Source organism: Glycine max, chromosome 12 (assembly GCF_000004515.6).
Source record: "Glycine max cultivar Williams 82 chromosome 12, Glycine_max_v4.0, whole genome shotgun sequence".
NCBI lineage: Eukaryota > Viridiplantae > Streptophyta > Magnoliopsida > Fabales > Fabaceae > Glycine > Glycine max.
In genome coordinates, this window is record NC_038248.2 from 19,843,042 (window position 1) to 19,848,422 (window position 5,381).

At 32.4% G+C, this 5,381-nt stretch overlaps 1 pseudogene; it reads left to right on the forward strand.

The window, feature by feature from the left end:
* Positions 1-2,017: 2,017 nt before the first annotated feature.
* Positions 2,018-3,867, forward strand: LOC106795307 (uncharacterized; annotated as a pseudogene).
* The last annotated feature ends 1,514 nt before the right edge of the window (positions 3,868-5,381 follow it).

The following is a 5,381-nucleotide window of genomic DNA, read 5'->3' on the forward strand; positions in this document are numbered from 1 at the left end:
GGGAGGGTACATCCTTGGTTCGATTCAAGTAGAGGGTACATCTACTTGGTTGTTCAAAGAGAACAAGAGAGGGTACATCCTTTGTGCATCTTTGCTTGTAAAGGATTTTTACAAGGAAAGGAAATCTCAAGAGGTTGCTTGAGGACTAGATGTAGGCACGGGTCGTTGCCGAACCAATATAAAACTTGTGTTTACTTTCTTCTTCCCTATGCTCTTTACTTTTACGCTGTGCACTTTTTATTTCCGCTTTACTTTTGTCTAAGTTAATGTTTCTGTTCTTTACTTTCTCATAACTTAATAGTAAAGCCTAATTGAATCTAGTAATATTAAGAAGGATAAATTTTTAATTAGTCAAGACACGTTCATAGTTAATTCAACTCCCCCTTCTTAATTTTTCCAAGGTCACTTGTTCCAACATAAAGTTGAGTTTGTGATATTGCTATTATATGTTGATGATATTTTGATAGCAAGTAATAGCAAGAGTGAGGTTGAAAAATTGAAATATGAGCTGAGCAGGGAATTTGAAATGAAGGATTTAGGAGCAGCCAATAGGAAATTGGGAATAGAAATCAAACAGGACAGAAAAAGAAATTGTTGTATTTGTCCCAGGAGTTATATCTCAGAAAAGTTGTTGAAAGGTTTGGAATGTCAAATTCCAAACCTGTAACTACTCCTATGTCTTAGTATTTTAAGCTCAGTACAAGTCAAGCACCTAAGACTCATGATGATATAATTTACATGGAAGGTATTCCATATGCTAATGTTGTAGGGTCACTGATGTATGCTATGGTATGTATTCGCCCTAACATAGCACATGTAGTGAGCCTAGTAAGTATGTTCATGGCAAATCTAGGCAAAGCACATTGGCAAGCCCTGAAATGGATACTCAGACAAACAAATGTGTTGTGTTGAGAAGGTTTAAGGAGGTTTAAGGAGCACCTACTTGAAGCTTTTGTGCTCTGATTACCACTTGATGGAAGCTTACTTGTGGAGCTTCTATGGAGGCTGGATCTTTGGGCTTCAATGAGGTCCTTCAATGGTGATTTTACACCATGGAGATGCAGCGGAAGACAAAGGAGAAAAGGTGAGAGAAGGCGCCATCCACTAGGGAATAAGCCATGGAAGAAGGAGCTTCACCACCAAGAATGTGCCTTGGATAAAAAGCTTGGAGAGGATGCTTCAATGGAGGAAAAGAAAGAGAGAGGGGGAGCACGAAACTGAAGGAGGAAAAGGGGGAGAGAAGTTGAACTTTGAGTTGTGTCTCACAAGACTCACATTCATCAAAGTTAGCACAAGTGTTACACATGCTTCTATTTATAGACTAGGTAGCTTCCTTGAGAAGCTTTCTTAAGAAAACTTCCTTGAGAAGCTTCTTTAAGAAAACTTCCTTGAAAAGTTAGAGCTTAGCTACACACACCCCTCTAATAACTAAGCTCACCTCTTTGAGAAACTTCCTTGAGAAGCTAGAGCTTAGCTACACACACCCCTCTAATAACTAAGCTCACCTCCTTGAGAAGCTTCCTTGAGAAGCTAGAGCTTAGCTACACACACCTTTCTAATAGCTAAGCTCACCTCCTTGAGATGAGAAGCTAGAGCTTAGCTACACACGCCCTATAATAGCTAAGCTCACCCCCATGCCAAAAATACATGAAAACACAAAAAAAAAAGTCCCTACTACAAAGACTACTCAAAATGCCCTGAAATACAAGGTTAAAACCCTATACTACTAGAGGAGGAAGAAGAACTTGAACAAGCATTTTTCATTATTGTTAGTGTTGTCACTATGCTTTTGGGTGCACTGACTTGGTATCATGACAAGTACTTTGTTAAGGAACCTGCCCGAAATTTGGAATTAGAAAGACATAGTTTTCTCAATCGTCTATATAGGGGAACATAAACTGATTGCATTGAACAATTAAGGGTCACTAAAAAGGCATTATTTAAGCTTTGTAGAATTTTACAAGAGAAAGGGCAATTGGTAAAAACAAAAAATGTTCCTATAGATGAAGCTGTGACAATGTTTTTGCATATCCTTGCTCACAACTTAAAGTATAGAGTTGTGCACTTTAGTTATTGTAGATCCATGGAAACAATTAGTAGGCAATTCAAGAATGTCCTGCGAGCTATAATGAAAGTAAGCAAAGAATATTTGAAGTTCCATGAGTATAATCTAGAGGGCTCGGTGGAAAACAAATGGAGATGGTTTAAGGTAAGTTTGTCATTTGTTAGTAATTATAAGGTACTTTAAGTGATTGTGACTTATTTTTTATTTTGAAATGTTTTTAGAATTCGATTGGAGCACTTGATGGGATACATATTTCAATAACAGTTTCTGCAAAAGATAGACCTAGATATCGTAATAGAAAAGGTGATATCTCTACAAATGTTTTAGGAGTTTGTGGTCCAGATTTGAGGTTTATATATGTGTTGCCCGGGTGGGAAGGGTCAGCAGGAGATTCTTGAGTATTGCGAGATGCTTTGCGTCGTCAAAATTGTCTCCATATACCAAATGGTAATATCATGAAATGATGAAACTTTATTTAACATATAAAAGAAATAATGCATATTTTTATATATAATATTTTTTTAACCATTATAGGTAAATATTTTCTTGTGGATGCGGAGTATATAAATGGCCCTGGATTTTTAGCACCTTATCGAGGGACTAGATATCATCTTAATGAGTGGATCAGAAACACTCCTCAAAATTACAAGGAGCTATTTAATCTTCGTCATGCAAGTGCAAGGAATGTTATTGAAAGGTCATTTGGGGTATTGAAGAAAAGATGGAGTATATTAAGAACTCCTTCTTTTTTTGATATAAAAACACAAATAAGAATTATTAATGTTTGTTTCATGCTACATAATTTCATAAGAGATGAACAACATAGTGATCCAATTTTGGAAGCCCAAGACTTGGAACTTTTATCTGTTGTTGACAATGAGTTAATCAATCAACGAATGAAAAGAGTCACAAATAATATTGGAGATGAAGTGACAACTATCCAAGCAACTGAGGAATGGACAAAATTTCGTGATACTTTAGCAATGAATATGTTTGCCACCTATCAAATAAGAAGAAATTTTGATTAGGGAGATGTTTTTAGTGGATTTGGATTTTGTTTCTTATGTGTAATTGACTTTATACTCATGTTTGTGTGATACTTTGGATTTTTGTATTTCATAATACTTTGGATTTTGTTTTCTTTTTATGTGTAGTTAATTTTATACTTTCGTAGAATGCTAATTTGACATGTCTCACCTTTATATATATGTAATTATATATGTGAGATTATTTTTTTTTTTTTGTCTAGAGAAATAGAATCAAGCAATGTGAAGAACAAGTCAAGTGGAAAAAGAAAGATGTCTAGTGAGGACACAAGAAGTTACTTCGCATGGAACTTGGAAATGGAGCGTGTGCTAGCTGATGTGCTTAGAGATCAAAGAAATTTGGGCAATAAAGGTGATGGAAATTGGAAACCAGTAGCATACAGTACTGCAGCTCAAATTTTGTCCAAACGTTTTGGAGTTCACCTCATGGCAGATAATGTTAAGAATTGTTTTAAGCTTTGGAGAACATGGTATGGAATTGTGAGTCACATTCTTAGTCAAAGTGGATTTGACTGGGATAGCACAAAGTACATGATTACCGTTGAAAATGAAATTGCATGGAATGAATATGTTAAGGTAGCCAATCATCTTTTAATTTTATTCAATAGTAGTTATTATTTGTGTTATTATTAACATGTTTCTATTTTTTTCAAGTCACATGAAGAGGTCAAACGATTTCGATTCAAAGTCATTCCTAATTGGGATGATATTGTTGACCTATGTGCAAAGGATAGAGCTACTAGACTCGAAGCATAAAATGCAATAGATGCAGATGATATCATGAGCAAAGAAACAAATGAAGAGGAAGCAATTCATAGTGTGAGTTTTGACTTAGAGGGATCAAGTTCTGCCACGAGAAAAAATATTCGCCCAAGAGTGGAGAGAAAGAAGGGATGATTTCCTCAATGAAAGAAGTAGCCGAGTCAATGAAAGAATTTGTTGAAGTGACTAAGAAGAAGATGGAGAACAAAAAAAAGATGGAGATAAAAGAAGCTCAAGAAGTGGTACATGAAGTGGTGAGTGAGCTAGATAATATACCTAATTTTAATGGTGCACTTAGACATAGAGCAATTGATTGGTTGACAGAAAATCCCATTAAGTTTGTGATTATAAAAGCTCTTCCATTGGATAAGAAAGAGAATTACATCTTATCTTTTATGCCTTGATGTCAAATTACAGGTACGTTTGATATCATGACAAGTATATTGATGTTGTATAATTATGTTTTACATTTATATCTTTCATTTTATATAACAAATTATGTTTTAAAAAATATGATTTGTTTAGTGGCACTTAACATTATGTCTTCTTTTGCAGAAAATATGTGAAGGAATTCCTGTGTTGAAGCAAGTGCAATTAGAAAATTTAGAATTATTTTGGAAGTTGGACTTATTTTGTGACTAGATTTTGTTTCAGTCCAAGTTTTTTTTTGGTATAATTGCATTATTGACCAATGACTTTGGCAAAAAAATAAATTTCATCTATAGACTTGTAAATAACATTCTAAGGTGAAATGATACTAAATATTGTTTATGTTGTGAGTGGTATAGTGTGTCGTAAATAAAATAATAATTTAAATATATAGTTTAATTATATATTTTTAATTGAAATAGATTAAAATAGTACATAGAATTTATTAATAAAAAAAATAATTATTTTATTAAAAAGTTGTTTTATTAAAATATAAAATTTTAAAAGAGAATGCATTTGTTTATTTTATCAAAATAAAAAATTTTAAACTGAAGAAATTTAATTTCCTTATCCAAACACAAAATTTTGAAAATGAAGAAATTTAATCTCTTTATTTAAATACAAAATTTTAACAATAAAGAAATTTAATTTTTTATAAAACATAAAATTTTAGAAATAAAGAAATTTAAATTGAAACATTTGAAATTTTCATAATTTAAAATTTTTAAAATTTTAAATTTTTTTTTCCAAACACACTGTTAAGGTGACCAACCTGTTGGAAATTTTCGAAACAGCTGAGGTGGAAGAATCTTAAACAATACAAATTCGTTTTTGTCCTTTCTGTCATTATAACTAGTAGATAAATATGTTTTCGTAGTAAAAGGAAGCTGTTTGTTCTCGTTTTGTTTTTGAGGGGAAAAATTAGGAAAGAGATCAAATTAAATTTAAATTGAATAAAAAATAAAATATAAAATAATTTTGAATTTTTTTCTTGGTTAAAAATGTTTTTTTGTATTATACTTCTTTTTCGGTTTTGGTTCTTATGATTTTTTTTTTCAAAATGGTTTTTTATAGCTTTT